Source organism: Leptodactylus fuscus, chromosome 5, assembly GCF_031893055.1.
Source record: "Leptodactylus fuscus isolate aLepFus1 chromosome 5, aLepFus1.hap2, whole genome shotgun sequence".
NCBI classification, from domain to species: Eukaryota; Metazoa; Chordata; class Amphibia; order Anura; family Leptodactylidae; genus Leptodactylus; species Leptodactylus fuscus.
Window position 1 is genome coordinate 25,476,722 of NC_134269.1, and position 13,281 is coordinate 25,490,002.

The window sequence follows — 13,281 nt, forward strand, 5'->3', positions numbered from 1 at the left end:
TTTCACCCCCGTGGGCGAAGCGGCTCCGCTTTCCAAAGGTTTCTTCTAATGTTTGTACAAGAAATGAAGTCTCCTGAGAGACTAGCAAAAATTGCCAAAGCTGACTATATTTCAAGTCATCAAGGCGGGGTATTGGGTTTAGTTTTCAATTAGCAATAATCACGCCTCGGTTACACCTCATGGGCCATGATATTGCCACTGCGCAAAGCTAAAGGTTTCCAGGTGCCCATGAAATTGACCTTCGTTAGGAGGAGCCTAGTAAAGCGAAAGAAAACAGACCCCTCCCTTCTGCAAGGCATTCTGGGAGTGGAATAATTCAGGGCGGGGCTTCCTGCCTGTTTCACCCCCGTGGGTGAAGCGGCTCCGCTTTCCAAAGGTTTCTTCTAATGTTTGTACAAGAAATGAAGTCTCCTGAGAGACTAGCAAAAATTGCCAAAGCTGACTATATTTCAAGTCATCAAGGCGGGGTATTGGGTTTAGTTTTCAATTAGCAATAATAACGCCTCGGTTACTCCTCATGGGCCATGATATTGCCACTGCGCAAAGCTAACGGTTTCCAGGTGCCCATGAAATTGACCCTCGTTAGGAGGAGCCTAGTAAAGCCATGGCGAAAGAAAACGGACCCCTCCCTTCTGCAAGGCATTCTGGGAGTGGAATAATTCAGGGCGGGGCTTCCCTGCCTGTTTCACCCCCGTGGGCGAAGCGGCTCCGCTTTCCAAAGGTTTCTCCTAATGTTTGTACAAGAAATGAAGTCTCCTGAGAGACTAGCAAAAATTGCCAAAGCTGACTATATTTCAAGTCATCAAGGCGGGGTATTGGGTTTTAGTTTTCAATTAGCAATAATCACGCCTCGGTTACACCTCATGGGCCATGATATTGCCACTGCGCAAAGCTAAAGGTTTCCAGGTGCCCATGAAATTGACCCTCGTTAGGAGGAGCCTAGTAAAGCCATGGCGAAAGAAAACGGACCCCTCCCTTCTGCAAGGCATTCTGGGAGTGGAATAATTCAGGGCGGGGCTTCCCTGCCTGTTTCACCCCCGTGGGCGAAGCGGCTCCGCTTTCCAAAGGTTTCTTCTAATGTTTGTACAAGAAAGAAGTCTCCTGAGAGGCTAGCAAAAATTGCCAAAGCTGACTATATTTCAAGTCATCAAGGCAGGGTATTGGATTTAGTTTTCAATTAGCAATAATCACGCCTCGGTTACACCTCATGGGCCATGATATTGCCACTGCGCAAGAGCTAAAGGTTTCCAGGTGCCCATGAAATTGACCCTCGTTAGGAGGAGCCTAGTAAAGCCATGGCGAAAGAAAACGGACCCCTCCCTTCTGCAAGGCATTCTGGGAGTGGAATAATTCAGGGCGGGGCTTCCCTGCCTGTTTCACCCCCGTGGGCGAAGCGGCTCCGCTTTCCAAAGGTTTCTTCTAATGTTTGTACAAGAAATGAAGTCTCCTGAGAGACTAGCAAAAATTGCCAAAGCTGACTATATTTCAAGTCATCAAGGCGGGGTATTGGGTTTAGTTTTCAATTAGCAATAATCACGCCTCGGTTACACCTCATGGGCCATGATATTGCCACTGCGCAAAGCTAAAGGTTTCCAGGTGCCCATGAAATTGACCCTCGTTAGGAGGAGCCTAGTAAAGCCATGGCGAAAGAAAACGGACCCCTCCCTTCTGCAAGGCATTCTGGGAGTGGAATAATTCAGGGCGGGGCTTCCCTGCCTGTTTCACCCCCGTGGGCGAAGCGGCTCCGCTTTCCAAAGGTTTCTTCTAATGTTTGTACAAGAAATGAAGTCTCCTGAGAGACTAGCAAAAATTGCCAAAGCTGACTATATTTCAAGTCATCAAGGCGGGGTATTGGGTTTAGTTTTCAATTAGCAATAATCACGCCTCGGTTACACCTCATGGGCCATGATATTGCCACTGCGCAAAGCTAAAGGTTTCCAGGTGCCCATGTTATTGACCCTCGTTAGGAGGAGCCTAGTAAAGCCATGGCGAAAGAAAACGGACCCCTCCCTTCTGCAAGGCATTCTGGGAGTGAATAATTCAGGGCGGGGCTTCCCTGCCTGTTTCACCCCCGTGGGCGAAGCGGCTCCGCTTTCCAAAGGTTTCTTCTAATGTTTGTACAAGAAATGAAGTCTCCTGAGAGACTAGCAAAAATTGCAAAGCTGACTATATTTCAAGTCATCAAGGCGGGGTATTGGGTTTAGTTTTCAATTAGCAATAATCACGCCTCGGTTACACCTCATGGGCCATGATATTGCCACTGCGCAAAGCTAAAGGTTTCCAGGTGCCCATGTTATTGACCCTCGTTAGGAGGAGCCTAGTAAAGCCATGGCGAAAGAAAACGGACCCCTCCCTTCTGCAAGGCATTCTGGGAGTGGAATAATTCAGGGCGGGGCTTCCCTGCCTGTTTCACCCCCGTGAGCGAAGCGGCTCCGCTTTCAAAGGGTTTCTTCTAATGTTTGTACAAGAATGAAGTCTCCTGAGAGACTAGCAAAAATTGCCAAAGCTGACTATATTTCAAGTCATCAAGGCGGGGTTTTGGGTTTAGTTTTCAATTAGCAATAATCACGCCTCGGTTACACCTCATGGGCCATGATATTGCCACTGCGCAAAGCTAAAGGTTTCCAGGTGCCCATGAAATTGACCCTCGTTAGGAGGAGCCTAGTAAAGCCATGGCGAAAGAAAACGGACCCCTCCCTTCTGCAAGGCATTCTGGGAGTGGAATAATTCAGGGCGGGGCTTCCCTGCCTGTTTCACCCCCGTGGGCGAAGCGGCTCGCTTTCCAAAGGTTTCTTCTAATGTTTGTACAAGAAATGAAGTCTCCTGAGAGACTAGCAAAAATTGCGAAAGCTGACTATATTTCAAGTCATCAAGGTGGGGTATTGGGTTTAGTTTTCATTTAGCAATAATCATGCCTCGGTTACACCTCATGGGCCATGATATTGCCACTGCGCAAAGCTAAAGGTTTCCAGGTGCCCATGAAATTGACCTTCGTTAGGAGGAGCCTAGTAAAGCGAAAGAAAACAGACCCCTCCCTTCTGCAAGGCATTCTGGGAGTGGAATAATTCAGGGCGGGGCTTCCCTGCCTGTTTCACCCCCGCGGGTGAAGCGGCTCCGCTTTCCAAAGGTTTCTTCTAATGTTTGTACAAGAAATGAAGTCTCCTGAGAGACTAGCAAAAATTGCCAAAGCTGACTATATTTCAAGTCATCAAGGCGGGGTATTGGGTTTAGTTTTCAATTAGCAATAATCACGCCTCGGTTACTCCTCATGGGCCATGATATTGCCACTGCGCAAAGCTAACGGTTTCCAGGTGCCCATGAAATTGACCCTCGTTAGGAGGAGCCTAGTAAAGCCATGGCGAAAGAAAACGGACCCCTCCCTTCTGCAAGGCATTCTGGGAGTGGAATAATTCAGGGCGGGGCTTCCCTGCCTGTTTCACCCCCGTGGGCGAAGCGGCTCCGCTTTCCAAAGGTTTCTTCTAATGTTTGTACAAGAAATGAAGTCTCCTGAGAGACTAGCAAAAATTGCCAAAGCTGACTATATTTCAAGTCATCAAGGCGGGGTATTGGGTTTAGTTTTCAATTAGCAATAATCACGCCTCGGTTACACCTCATGGGCCATGATATTGCCACTGCGCAAAGCTAAAGGTTTCCAGGTGCCCATGAAATTGACCCTCGTTAGGAGGAGCTAGTAAAGCCATGGCGAAAGAAAACGGACCCCTCCCTTCTGCAAGGCATTCTGAGAGTGGAATAATTCAGGGCGGGGCTTCCCTGCCTGTTTCACCCCCCGTGGGCGAAGCGGCTCCGCTTTCCAAAGGTTTCTTCTAATGTTTGTACAAGAAATGAAGTCTCCTGAGAGACTAGCAAAAATTGCCAAAGCTGACTATATTTCAAGTCATCAAGGCGGGGTATTGGGTTTAGTTTTCAATTAGCAATAATCACGCCTTGGTTACACCTCATGGGCCATGATATTGCCACTGCGCAAAGCTAAAGGTTTCCAGGTGCCCATGTTATTGACCCTCGTTAGGAGGAGCCTAGTAAAACAATGGCGAAAGAAAACGGACCCCTCCCTTCTGCAAGGCATTCTGGGAGTGGAATAATTCAGGGCGGGGCTTCCCTGCCTGTTTCACCCGCGTGGGAGAAGCGGCTCCGCTTTCCAAACGTTTCTTCTAATGTTTGTACAAGAAATGAAGTCTCCTGAGAGACTAGCAAAAATTGCCAAAGCTGACTATATTTCAAGTCATCAAGGCGGGGTATTGGGTTTAGTTTTCAATTAGCAATAATCACGCCTCGGTTACACCTCATGGGCCATGATATTGCCACTGCGCAAAGCTAAAGGTTTCCAGGTGCCCATGTTATTGACCCTCGTTAGGAGGAGCCTAGTAAGCCATGGGCTTTAACGAGCTCCTCTAACAGGGCAATACATGGGCAGCCTGGAAACCTTTAGGCTTGCGCAGTGCAATATCATGGCCCATGAGGTGTAAGCTGAGGCGTGATTATTGCTAAGTTTGAAAACTAAAGCCCAATACCCCTCCTTGAGAGACTTGAAATATAGTCAGCTTTGGCAATTTTGCTAGTCTCTCAGGAGACTTCATTTCTTGTACAAACATTAGAAGAAACCTTGGAAAGCGGAGCACTTCGCCCACGGGGGTGAAACAGGCAGGGAAGCCCCGCCCTGAAGTATTCCAGCTCCCATGAATGCCTTGCAGAAGGGAGGGGTCCGTTTTCTTTCGCCATGGCTTTACTAGGCTCCTCCTAACGAGGGTCAATAACATGGGCACCTGGAAACCTTTAGCTTTGCGCAGTGGCAATATCATGGCCCATGAGGTGTAACCGAGGCGTGATTATTGCTAATTGAAAACTAAACCCAATACCCCGCCTTGATGACTTGAAATATAGTCAGCTTTGGCAATTTTTGCTAGTCTCTCAGGAGACTTCATTTCTTGTACAAACATTAGAAGAAACGTTTGGAAAGCGGAGCCGCTTCTCCCACGCGGGTGAAACAGGCAGGGAAGCCCCGCCCTGAATTATTCCACTCCCAGAATGCCTTGCAGAAGGGAGGGGTCCGTTTTCTTTCGCCATTGTTTTACTAGGCTCCTCCTAACGAGGGTCAATAACATGGGCACCTGGAAACCTTTAGCTTTGCGCAGTGGCAATATCATGGCCCATGAGGTGTAACCAAGGCGTGATTATTGCTAATTGAAAACTAAACCCAATACCCCGCCTTGATGACTTGAATATAGTCAGCTTTGGCAATTTTTGCTAGTCTCTCAGGAGACTTCATTTCTTGTACAAACATTAGAAGAAACCCTTTGGAAAGCGGAGCCGCTTCGCCCACGGGGGTGAAACAGGCAGGGAAGCCCCGCCCTGAATTATTCCACTCTCAGAATGCCTTGCAGAAGGGAGGGGTCCGTTTTCTTTCGCCATGGCTTTACTAGGCTCCTCCTAACGAGGGTCAATTCATGGGCACCTGGAAACCTTTAGCTTTGCGCAGTGGCAATATCATGGCCCATGAGGTGTAACCGAGGCGTGATTATTGCTAATTGAAAACTAAACCAATACCCCGCCTTGATGACTTGAATATAGTCAGCTTTGGCAATTTTTGCTAGTCTCTCAGGAGACTTCATTTCTTGTACAAACATTAGAAGAAACCTTTGGAAAGCGGAGCCGCTTCGCCCACGGGGGGTGAAACAGGCAGGGAAGCCCCGCCCTGAATTATTCCACTCCCAGAATGCCTTGCAGAAGGGAGGGGTCCGTTTTCTTTCGCCATGGCTTTACTAGGCTCCTCCTAACGAGGGTCAATTTCAATGGCACCTGGAACCGTTAGCTTTGCGCAGTGGCAATATCATGGCCCATGAGGAGTAACCGAGGCGTGATTATTGCTAATTGAAAACTAAACCCAATACCCCGCCTTGATGACTTGAAATATAGTCAGCTTTGGCAATTTTTGCTAGTCTCTCAGGAGACTTCATTTCTTGTACAAACATTAGAAGAAACCTTTGGAAAGCGGAGCCGCTTCACCCGCGGGGGTGAAACAGGCAGGGAAGCCCCGCCCTGAATTATTCCACTCCCAGAATGCCTGCGCAGAAGGGAGGGGTCTGTTTCTTTCGCTTTACTAGGCTCCTCCTAACGAAGGTCAATTTCATGGGCACCTGGAAACCTTTAGCTTTGCGCAGTGGCAATATCATGGCCCATGAGGTGTAACCGAGGCATGATTATTGCTAAATGAAAACTAACCCAATACCCCACCTTGATGACTTGAAATATAGTCAGCTTTCCGCAATTTTGCTAGTCTCTCAGGAGACTTCATTTCTTGTACAAACATTAGAAGAAACCTTTGGAAAGCGGAGCCGCTTCGCCCACGGGGGTGAAACAGGCAGGGAAGCCCGCCCTGAATTATTCCACTCCCAGAATGCCTTGGCAGAAGGGAGGGGTCCGTTTTCTTTCGCCATGGCTTTACTAGGCTCCTCCTAACGAGGGTCAATTTCATGGGCACCTGGAAACCTTTAGCTTTGCGCAGTGGCAATATCATGGCCCATGAGGTGTAACCGAGGCGTGATTATTGCTAATTGAAAACTAAACCCAAAACCCCGCCTTGATGACTTGAAATATAGTCAGCTTTGGCAATTTTTGCTAGTCTCTCAGGAGACTTCATTTCTTGTACAAACATTAGAAGAAACCCTTTGAAAGCGGAGCCGCTTCGCTCACGGGGGTGAAACAGGCAGGGAAGCCCCGCCCTGAATTATTCCACTCCCAGAATGCCTTGCAGAAGGGAGGGGTCCGTTTTCTTTCGCCATGGCTTTACTAGGCTCCTCCTAACGAGGGTCAATAACATGGGCACCTGGAAACCTTTAGCTTTGCGCAGTGGCAATATCATGGCCCATGAGGTGTAACCGAGGCGTGATTATTGCTAATTGAAAACTAAACCCAATACCCCGCCTTGATGACTTGAAATATAGTCAGCTTTGGCAATTTTTGCTAGTCTCTCAGGAGACTTCATTTCTTGTACAAACATTAGAAGAAACCTTTGGAAAGCGGAGCCGCTTCGCCCACGGGGGTGAAACAGGCAGGGAAGCCCCGCCCTGAATTATTCCACTCCCAGAATGCCTTGCAGAAGGGAGGGGTCCGTTTTCTTTCGCCATGGCTTTACTAGGCTCCTCCTAACGAGGGTCAATAACATGGGCACCTGGAAACCTTTAGCTTTGCGCAGTGGCAATATCATGGCCCATGAGGTGTAACCGAGGCGTGATTATTGCTAATTGAAAACTAAACCCAATACCCCGCCTTGATGACTTGAAATATAGTCAGCTTTGGCAATTTTTGCTAGTCTCTCAGGAGACTCATTTCTTGTACAAACATTAGAAGAAACCTTTGGAAAGCGGAGCCGCTTCGCCCACGGGGTGAAACAGGCAGGGAAGCCCCGCCCTGAATTATTCCACTCCCAGAATGCCTTGCAGAAGGGAGGGGTCCGTTTTCTTTCGCCATGGCTTTACTAGGCTCCTCCTAACGAGGGTCAATTTCATGGGCACCTGGAAACCTTTAGCTTTGCGCAGTGGCAATATCATGGCCCATGAGGTGTAACCGAGGCGTGATTATTGCTAATTGAAAACTAAACCCAATACCCCGCCTTGATGACTTGAAATATAGTCAGCTTTGGCAATTTTTGCTAGTCTCTCAGGAGACTTCATTTCTTGTACAAACATTAGAAGAAACCTTTGGAAAGCGGAGCCGCTTCGCCCACGGGGGTGAAACAGGCAGGGAAGCCCGCCCTGAATTATTCCACTCCCAGAATGCCTTGCAGAAGGGAGGGGTCCGTTTTCTTTCGCCATGGCTTTACTAGGCTCCTCCTAACGAGGGTCAATTTCATGGGCACCTGGAAACCTTTAGCTTTGCGCAGTGGCAATATCATGGCCCATGAGGTGTAACCGAGGCGTGATATTGCTAATTGAAAACTAAATCCAATACCCTGCCTTGATGACTTGAAATATAGTCAGCTTTGGCAATTTTTGCTAGCCTCTCAGGAGACTTCATTTCTTGTACAAACATTAGAAGAAACCTTTGGAAAGCGGAGCCGCTTCGCCCACGGGGGTGAAACAGGCAGGGAAGCCCCGCCTGAATTATTCCACTCCCAGAATGCCTTGCAGAAGGGAGGGGTCCGTTTTCTTTCGCCATGGCTTTACTAGGCTCCTCCTAACGAGGGTCAATTTCATGGGCACCTGGAAACCTTTAGCTTTGCGCAGTGGCAATATCATGGCCCATGAGGTGTAACCGAGGCGTGATTATTGCTATTGAAAACTAAACCCAATACCCCGCCTTGATGACTTGAAATATAGTCAGCTTTGGCAATTTTTGCTAGTCTCTCAGGAGACTTCATTTCTTGTACAAACATTAGGAGAAACCTTTGGAAAGCGGAGCCGCTTCGCCCACGGGGGTGAAACAGGCAGGGAAGCCCCGCCCTGAATTATTCCACTCCCAGAATGCCTTGCAGAAGGGAGGGGTCCGTTTTCTTTCGCCATGGCTTTACTAGGCTCCTCCTAACGAGGGTCAATTTCATGGGCACCTGGAAACCGTTAGCTTTGCGCAGTGGCAATATCATGGCCCATGAGGAGTAACCGAGGCGTTATTATTGCTAATTGAAAACTAAACCCAATACCCCCGCCTTGATGACTTGAAATATAGTCAGCTTTGGCAATTTTTGCTAGTCTCTCAGGAGACTTCATTTCTTGTACAAACATTAGAAGAAACCTTTGGAAAGCGGAGCCGCTTCACCCACGGGGTGAAACAGGCAGGGAAGCCCCGCCCTGAATTATTCCACTCCCAGAATGCCTTGCAGAAGGGAGGGGTCTGTTTTCTTTCGCTTTACTAGGCTCCTCCTAACGAAGGTCAATTTCATGGGCACCTGGAAACCTTTAGCTTTGCGCAGTGGCAATATCATGGCCCATGAGGTGTAACCGAGGCGTGATTATTGCTAATTGAAAACTAAACCCAATACCCGCCTTGATGACTTGAAAATATAGTCAGCTTTGGCAATTTTTGCTAGTCTCTCAGGAGACTTCATTTCTTGTACAAACATTAGAAGAAACCTTTGGAAAGCGGAGCCGCTTCGCCCACGGGGGTGAAACAGGCAGGGAAGCCCCGCCCTGAATTATTCCACTCCCAGAATGCCTTGCAGAAGGGAGGGGTCCGTTTTCTTTCGCCATGGCTTTACTAGGCTCCTCCTAACGAGGGTCAATTTCATGGGCACCTGGAAACCTTTAGCTTTGCGCAGTGGCAATATCATGGCCATGAGGTGTAACCGAGGCGTGATTATTGCTAATTGAAAACTAAACCCAATACCCCGCCTTGATGACTTGAAATATAGTCAGCTTTGGCAATTTTTGCTAGTCTCTCAGGAGACTTCATTTCTTGTACAAACATTAGAAGAAACCTTTGGAAAGCGGAGCCGCTTCGCCCACGGGGGGTTGAAACAGGCAGGGAAGCCCCGCCCTGAATTATTCCACTCCCAGAATGCCTTGCAGAAGGGAGGGGTCCGTTTTCTTTCGCCATGGCTTTACTAGGCTCCTCCTAACGAGGGTCAATTTCATGGGCACCTGGAACCTTTAGCTTTGCGCAGTGGCAATATCATGGCCCATGAGGTGTAACCGAGGCGTGATTATTGCTAATTGAAAACTAAACCCAAAACCCCGCCTTGATGACTTGAAATATAGTCAGCTTTGGCAATTTTTGCTAGTCTCTCAGGAGACTTCATTTCTTGTACAAACATTAGAAGAAACCTTTGGAAAGCGGAGCCGCTTCGCTCACGGGGGTGAAACAGGCAGGGAAGCCCGCCCTGAATTATTCCACTCCCAGAATGCCTTGCAGAAGGGAGGGGTCCGTTTTCTTTCGCCATGGCTTTACTAGGCTCCTCCTAACGAGGGTCAATAACATGGGCACCTGGAAACCTTTAGCTTTGCGCAGTGGCAATATCATGGCCCATGAGGTGTAACCGAGGCGTGATTATTGCTAATTGAAAACTAAACCCAATACCCCGCCTTGATGACTTGAAATATAGTCAGCTTTGGCAATTTTGCTAGTCTCTCAGGAGACTTCATTTCTTGTACAAACATTAGAAGAAACCTTTGGAAAGCGGAGCCGCTTCGCCCACGGGGGGTGAAACAGGCAGGGAAGCCCCGCTCTGAATTATTCCACTCCCAGAATGCCTTGCAGAAGGGAGGGGTCCGTTTTCTTTCGCCATGGCTTTACTAGGCTCCTCCTAACGAGGGGTCAATTTCATGGGCACCTGGAAACCTTTAGCTTTGCGCAGTGGCAATATCATGGCCCATGAGGTGTAACCGAGGCGTGATTATTGCTAATTGAAAACTAAACCCAATACCCCGCCTTGATGACTTGAAATATAGTCAGCTTTGGCAATTTTTGCTAGTCTCTCAGGAGACTTCATTTCTTGTACAAACATTAGAAGAAACGTTTGGAAAGCGGAGTCGCTTCGCCCACGGGGGTGAAACAGGCAGGGAAGCCCCGCCCTGAATTATTCCACTCCCAGAATGCCTTGCAGAAGGGAGGGGTCCGTTTTCTTTCGCCATGGCTTTACTAGGCTCCTCCTAACGATGGTCAATAACTAAGCACCTGGAAACCTTTAGCTTTGCGCAGTGGCAATATCATGGCCCATGAGGTGTAACCGAGGCGTGATTATTGCTAATTGAAAACTAAACCCAATACCCCGCCTTGATGACTTGAAATATAGTCAGCTTTGGCAATTTTTGCTAGTCTCTCAGGAGACTTGATTTCTTGTACAAACATTAGAAGAAACCTTTGGAAAGCGGAGCCGCTTCGCCCACGGGGGTGAAACAGGCAGGGAAGCCCCCCCCCCTGAATTATTCCACTCCCAGAATGCCTTGCAGAAGGGAGGGGTCCGTTTTCTTTCGCCATGGCTTTACTAGGCTCCTCCTAACGAGGGTCAATAACATGGGCACCTGGAAACCTTTAGCTTTGCGCAGTGGCAATATCATGGCCCATGAGGTGTAACCGATGCGTGATTATTGCTAATTGAAAACTAAACCCAATACCCCGCCTTGATGACTTGAAATATAGTTAGCTTTGGCAATTTTTGCTAGTCTCTCAGGAGACTTCATTTCTTGTACAAACATTAGAATAAACCTTTGGAAAGCGGAGCCGCTTCGCCCACGGGGGTGAAACAGGCAGGGATGCCCCGCCCTGAATTATTCCACTCTCAGAATGCCTTGCAGAAGGGAGGGGTCCGTTTTCTTTCGCCATGGCTTTACTAGGCTCCTCCTAACGAGGGTCAATTTCATGGGCACCTGGAAACCTTTAGCTTTGCGCAGTGGCAATATCATGGCCCATGAGGTGTAACCGAGGCGTGATTATTGCTAATTGAAAACTAAACCCAATACCCCGCCTTGATGACTTGAAATATAGTCAGCTTTGGCAATTTTTGCTAGTCTCTCAGGAGACTTCATTTCTTGTACAAACATTAGAAGAAACCTTTGGAAAGCGGAGCCGCTTCGCCCACGGGGGTGAAACAGGCAGGGAAGCCCCGCCCTGAATTATTCCACTCCCAGAATGCCTTGCAGAAGGGAGGGGTCCGTTTTCTTTCGCCATGGCTTTACTAGGCTCCTCCTAACGAGGGTCAATTTCATGGGCACCTGGAAACCGTTAGCTTTGCGCAGTGGCAATATCATGGCCCATGAGGAGTAACCGAGGCGTGATTATTGCTAATTGAAAACTAAACCCAATACCCCGCCTTGATGACTTGAAATATAGTCAGCTTTGGCAATTTTTGCTAGTCTCTCAGGAGACTTCATTTCTTGTACAAACATTAGAAAAAACCTTTGGAAAGCGGAGCCGCTTCACCCGCGGGGGTGAAACAGGCAGGGAAGCCCCGCCCTGAATTATTCCACTCCCAGAATGCCTTGCAGAAGGGAGGGGTCTGTTTTCTTTCGCTTTACTAGGCTCCTCCTAACGAAGGTCAATTTCATGGGCACCTGGAAACCTTTAGCTTTGCGCAGTGGCAATATCATGGCCCATGAGGTGTAACCGAGGCATGATTATTGCTAAATGAAAACTAAACCCAATACCCCGCCTTGATGACTTGAAATATAGTCAGCTTTGGCAATTTTTGCTAGTCTCTCAGGAGACTTCATTTCTTGTACAAACATTAGAAGAAACGTTTGGAAAGCGGAGCCGCTTCGCCCACGGGGGTGAAACAGGCAGGGAAGCCCCGCCCTGAATTATTCCACTCCCAGAATGCCTTGCAGAAGGGAGGGGTCCGTTTTCTTTCGCCATGGCTTTACTAGGCTCCTCCTAATGAGGGTCAATAACATGGGCACCTGGAAACCTTTAGCTTTGCGCAGTGGCAATATCATGGCCCATGAGGTGTAACCGAGGCGTGATTATTGCTAATTGAAAACTAAACCCAATACCCCGCCTTGATGACTTGAAATATAGTCAGCTTTGGCAATTTTTGCTAGTCTCTCAGGAGACTTCATTTCTTGTACAAACATTAGAAGAAACGTTTGGAAAGCGGAGCCGCTTCTCCCACGCGGGTGAAACAGGCAGGGAAGCCCCGCCCTGAATTATTCCACTCCCAGAATGCCTTGCAGAAGGGAGGGGTCCGTTTTCTTTCGCCATGGCTTTACTAGGCTCCTCCTAACGAGGGTCAATTTCATGGGCACCTGGAAACCTTTAGCTTTGCGCAGTGGCAATATCATGGCCCATGAGGTGTAACCGAGGCGTGATTATTGCTAATTGAAAACTAAACCCAATACCCCGCCTTGATGACTTGAAATATAGTCAGCTTTGGCAATTTTTGCTAGTCTCTCAGGAGACTTCATTTCTTGTACAAACATTAGAAGAAACCTTTGGAAAGCGGAGCCGCTTCGCCCACGGGGGTGAAACAGACAGGGAAGCCCCGCCCTGAATTATTCCACTCCCAGAATGCCTTGCAGAAGGGAGGGGTCCGTTTTCTTTCGCCATGGCTTTACTAGGCTCCTCCTAACGAGGGTCAATAACATGGGCACCTGGAAACCTTTAGCTTTGCGCAGTGGCAATATCATGGCCCATGAGGTGTAACCGAGGCGTGATTATTGCTAATTGAAAACTAAACCCAATACCCCGCCTTGATGACTTGAAATATAGTCAGCTTTGGCAATTTTTGCTAGTCTCTCAGGAGACTTCATTTCTTGTACAAACATTAGAAGAAACCTTTGGAAAGCGGAGCCGCTTCGCTCACGGGGGTGAAACAGGCAGGGAAGCCCCGCCCTGAAT

The 13,281-nt window shown here is 48.3% G+C and overlaps 39 non-coding genes across 39 annotated transcripts; 26 read left to right on the top strand and 13 right to left on the bottom strand.

The window, feature by feature from the left end:
• Window positions 1–69: 69 nt before the first annotated feature.
• On the bottom strand, window positions 70–210 carry LOC142205637 (U4 spliceosomal RNA). Its single transcript, XR_012716616.1, has one exon. It is a non-coding gene; the product is annotated as a U4 spliceosomal RNA (small nuclear RNA).
• A 197-nt stretch (window positions 211–407) lies between these two features.
• On the bottom strand, window positions 408–548 carry LOC142205285 (U4 spliceosomal RNA). Its single transcript, XR_012716308.1, has one exon. It is a non-coding gene; the product is annotated as a U4 spliceosomal RNA (small nuclear RNA).
• Window positions 549–752: 204 nt separating this feature from the next.
• Window positions 753–894, bottom strand: LOC142205842 (U4 spliceosomal RNA). Its single transcript, XR_012716800.1, has one exon. It is a non-coding gene; the product is annotated as a U4 spliceosomal RNA (small nuclear RNA).
• A 203-nt stretch (window positions 895–1,097) lies between these two features.
• On the bottom strand, window positions 1,098–1,238 carry LOC142205321 (U4 spliceosomal RNA). The gene has a single exon (XR_012716342.1). It is a non-coding gene; the product is annotated as a U4 spliceosomal RNA (small nuclear RNA).
• A 205-nt stretch (window positions 1,239–1,443) lies between these two features.
• Window positions 1,444–1,584, bottom strand: LOC142205638 (U4 spliceosomal RNA). Its single transcript, XR_012716617.1, has one exon. It is a non-coding gene; the product is annotated as a U4 spliceosomal RNA (small nuclear RNA).
• Window positions 1,585–1,788: 204 nt separating this feature from the next.
• On the bottom strand, window positions 1,789–1,929 carry LOC142205639 (U4 spliceosomal RNA). The gene has a single exon (XR_012716618.1). It is a non-coding gene; the product is annotated as a U4 spliceosomal RNA (small nuclear RNA).
• A 203-nt stretch (window positions 1,930–2,132) lies between these two features.
• LOC142205204 (U4 spliceosomal RNA) lies at window positions 2,133–2,272 on the bottom strand. The gene has a single exon (XR_012716232.1). It is a non-coding gene; the product is annotated as a U4 spliceosomal RNA (small nuclear RNA).
• A 203-nt stretch (window positions 2,273–2,475) lies between these two features.
• Window positions 2,476–2,616, bottom strand: LOC142205786 (U4 spliceosomal RNA). The gene has a single exon (XR_012716747.1). It is a non-coding gene; the product is annotated as a U4 spliceosomal RNA (small nuclear RNA).
• A 203-nt stretch (window positions 2,617–2,819) lies between these two features.
• On the bottom strand, window positions 2,820–2,960 carry LOC142205328 (U4 spliceosomal RNA). The gene has a single exon (XR_012716348.1). It is a non-coding gene; the product is annotated as a U4 spliceosomal RNA (small nuclear RNA).
• Window positions 2,961–3,158: 198 nt separating this feature from the next.
• Window positions 3,159–3,299, bottom strand: LOC142205871 (U4 spliceosomal RNA). Its single transcript, XR_012716827.1, has one exon. It is a non-coding gene; the product is annotated as a U4 spliceosomal RNA (small nuclear RNA).
• A 204-nt stretch (window positions 3,300–3,503) lies between these two features.
• LOC142205641 (U4 spliceosomal RNA) lies at window positions 3,504–3,644 on the bottom strand. The gene has a single exon (XR_012716619.1). It is a non-coding gene; the product is annotated as a U4 spliceosomal RNA (small nuclear RNA).
• Window positions 3,645–3,848: 204 nt separating this feature from the next.
• LOC142205155 (U4 spliceosomal RNA) lies at window positions 3,849–3,989 on the bottom strand. Its single transcript, XR_012716185.1, has one exon. It is a non-coding gene; the product is annotated as a U4 spliceosomal RNA (small nuclear RNA).
• Window positions 3,990–4,193: 204 nt separating this feature from the next.
• Window positions 4,194–4,334, bottom strand: LOC142205642 (U4 spliceosomal RNA). Its single transcript, XR_012716620.1, has one exon. It is a non-coding gene; the product is annotated as a U4 spliceosomal RNA (small nuclear RNA).
• A 111-nt stretch (window positions 4,335–4,445) lies between these two features.
• LOC142205347 (U4 spliceosomal RNA) lies at window positions 4,446–4,589 on the top strand. The gene has a single exon (XR_012716365.1). It is a non-coding gene; the product is annotated as a U4 spliceosomal RNA (small nuclear RNA).
• Window positions 4,590–4,793: 204 nt separating this feature from the next.
• LOC142205643 (U4 spliceosomal RNA) lies at window positions 4,794–4,934 on the top strand. Its single transcript, XR_012716621.1, has one exon. It is a non-coding gene; the product is annotated as a U4 spliceosomal RNA (small nuclear RNA).
• A 204-nt stretch (window positions 4,935–5,138) lies between these two features.
• On the top strand, window positions 5,139–5,278 carry LOC142205919 (U4 spliceosomal RNA). The gene has a single exon (XR_012716872.1). It is a non-coding gene; the product is annotated as a U4 spliceosomal RNA (small nuclear RNA).
• A 204-nt stretch (window positions 5,279–5,482) lies between these two features.
• Window positions 5,483–5,621, top strand: LOC142205885 (U4 spliceosomal RNA). The gene has a single exon (XR_012716840.1). It is a non-coding gene; the product is annotated as a U4 spliceosomal RNA (small nuclear RNA).
• Window positions 5,622–5,825: 204 nt separating this feature from the next.
• On the top strand, window positions 5,826–5,966 carry LOC142205872 (U4 spliceosomal RNA). The gene has a single exon (XR_012716828.1). It is a non-coding gene; the product is annotated as a U4 spliceosomal RNA (small nuclear RNA).
• Window positions 5,967–6,164: 198 nt separating this feature from the next.
• Window positions 6,165–6,304, top strand: LOC142205344 (U4 spliceosomal RNA). Its single transcript, XR_012716363.1, has one exon. It is a non-coding gene; the product is annotated as a U4 spliceosomal RNA (small nuclear RNA).
• Window positions 6,305–6,508: 204 nt separating this feature from the next.
• On the top strand, window positions 6,509–6,649 carry LOC142205787 (U4 spliceosomal RNA). Its single transcript, XR_012716748.1, has one exon. It is a non-coding gene; the product is annotated as a U4 spliceosomal RNA (small nuclear RNA).
• Window positions 6,650–6,853: 204 nt separating this feature from the next.
• On the top strand, window positions 6,854–6,994 carry LOC142205644 (U4 spliceosomal RNA). Its single transcript, XR_012716622.1, has one exon. It is a non-coding gene; the product is annotated as a U4 spliceosomal RNA (small nuclear RNA).
• Window positions 6,995–7,198: 204 nt separating this feature from the next.
• Window positions 7,199–7,339, top strand: LOC142205645 (U4 spliceosomal RNA). The gene has a single exon (XR_012716623.1). It is a non-coding gene; the product is annotated as a U4 spliceosomal RNA (small nuclear RNA).
• Window positions 7,340–7,541: 202 nt separating this feature from the next.
• On the top strand, window positions 7,542–7,682 carry LOC142205647 (U4 spliceosomal RNA). The gene has a single exon (XR_012716624.1). It is a non-coding gene; the product is annotated as a U4 spliceosomal RNA (small nuclear RNA).
• Window positions 7,683–7,885: 203 nt separating this feature from the next.
• Window positions 7,886–8,025, top strand: LOC142205332 (U4 spliceosomal RNA). The gene has a single exon (XR_012716352.1). It is a non-coding gene; the product is annotated as a U4 spliceosomal RNA (small nuclear RNA).
• A 203-nt stretch (window positions 8,026–8,228) lies between these two features.
• On the top strand, window positions 8,229–8,368 carry LOC142205268 (U4 spliceosomal RNA). Its single transcript, XR_012716292.1, has one exon. It is a non-coding gene; the product is annotated as a U4 spliceosomal RNA (small nuclear RNA).
• A 204-nt stretch (window positions 8,369–8,572) lies between these two features.
• LOC142205307 (U4 spliceosomal RNA) lies at window positions 8,573–8,714 on the top strand. Its single transcript, XR_012716329.1, has one exon. It is a non-coding gene; the product is annotated as a U4 spliceosomal RNA (small nuclear RNA).
• Window positions 8,715–8,911: 197 nt separating this feature from the next.
• LOC142205246 (U4 spliceosomal RNA) lies at window positions 8,912–9,052 on the top strand. The gene has a single exon (XR_012716272.1). It is a non-coding gene; the product is annotated as a U4 spliceosomal RNA (small nuclear RNA).
• Window positions 9,053–9,256: 204 nt separating this feature from the next.
• LOC142205196 (U4 spliceosomal RNA) lies at window positions 9,257–9,396 on the top strand. Its single transcript, XR_012716226.1, has one exon. It is a non-coding gene; the product is annotated as a U4 spliceosomal RNA (small nuclear RNA).
• Window positions 9,397–9,601: 205 nt separating this feature from the next.
• On the top strand, window positions 9,602–9,742 carry LOC142205788 (U4 spliceosomal RNA). The gene has a single exon (XR_012716749.1). It is a non-coding gene; the product is annotated as a U4 spliceosomal RNA (small nuclear RNA).
• Window positions 9,743–9,945: 203 nt separating this feature from the next.
• Window positions 9,946–10,085, top strand: LOC142205254 (U4 spliceosomal RNA). Its single transcript, XR_012716279.1, has one exon. It is a non-coding gene; the product is annotated as a U4 spliceosomal RNA (small nuclear RNA).
• A 206-nt stretch (window positions 10,086–10,291) lies between these two features.
• LOC142205648 (U4 spliceosomal RNA) lies at window positions 10,292–10,432 on the top strand. The gene has a single exon (XR_012716625.1). It is a non-coding gene; the product is annotated as a U4 spliceosomal RNA (small nuclear RNA).
• Window positions 10,433–10,635: 203 nt separating this feature from the next.
• Window positions 10,636–10,776, top strand: LOC142205650 (U4 spliceosomal RNA). Its single transcript, XR_012716626.1, has one exon. It is a non-coding gene; the product is annotated as a U4 spliceosomal RNA (small nuclear RNA).
• A 206-nt stretch (window positions 10,777–10,982) lies between these two features.
• Window positions 10,983–11,123, top strand: LOC142205242 (U4 spliceosomal RNA). Its single transcript, XR_012716268.1, has one exon. It is a non-coding gene; the product is annotated as a U4 spliceosomal RNA (small nuclear RNA).
• Window positions 11,124–11,327: 204 nt separating this feature from the next.
• LOC142205651 (U4 spliceosomal RNA) lies at window positions 11,328–11,468 on the top strand. Its single transcript, XR_012716627.1, has one exon. It is a non-coding gene; the product is annotated as a U4 spliceosomal RNA (small nuclear RNA).
• A 204-nt stretch (window positions 11,469–11,672) lies between these two features.
• LOC142205873 (U4 spliceosomal RNA) lies at window positions 11,673–11,813 on the top strand. The gene has a single exon (XR_012716829.1). It is a non-coding gene; the product is annotated as a U4 spliceosomal RNA (small nuclear RNA).
• Window positions 11,814–12,011: 198 nt separating this feature from the next.
• On the top strand, window positions 12,012–12,152 carry LOC142205931 (U4 spliceosomal RNA). Its single transcript, XR_012716883.1, has one exon. It is a non-coding gene; the product is annotated as a U4 spliceosomal RNA (small nuclear RNA).
• Window positions 12,153–12,356: 204 nt separating this feature from the next.
• LOC142205652 (U4 spliceosomal RNA) lies at window positions 12,357–12,497 on the top strand. Its single transcript, XR_012716628.1, has one exon. It is a non-coding gene; the product is annotated as a U4 spliceosomal RNA (small nuclear RNA).
• Window positions 12,498–12,701: 204 nt separating this feature from the next.
• LOC142205653 (U4 spliceosomal RNA) lies at window positions 12,702–12,842 on the top strand. The gene has a single exon (XR_012716629.1). It is a non-coding gene; the product is annotated as a U4 spliceosomal RNA (small nuclear RNA).
• A 204-nt stretch (window positions 12,843–13,046) lies between these two features.
• LOC142205654 (U4 spliceosomal RNA) lies at window positions 13,047–13,187 on the top strand. Its single transcript, XR_012716630.1, has one exon. It is a non-coding gene; the product is annotated as a U4 spliceosomal RNA (small nuclear RNA).
• The last annotated feature ends 94 nt before the right edge of the window (window positions 13,188–13,281 follow it).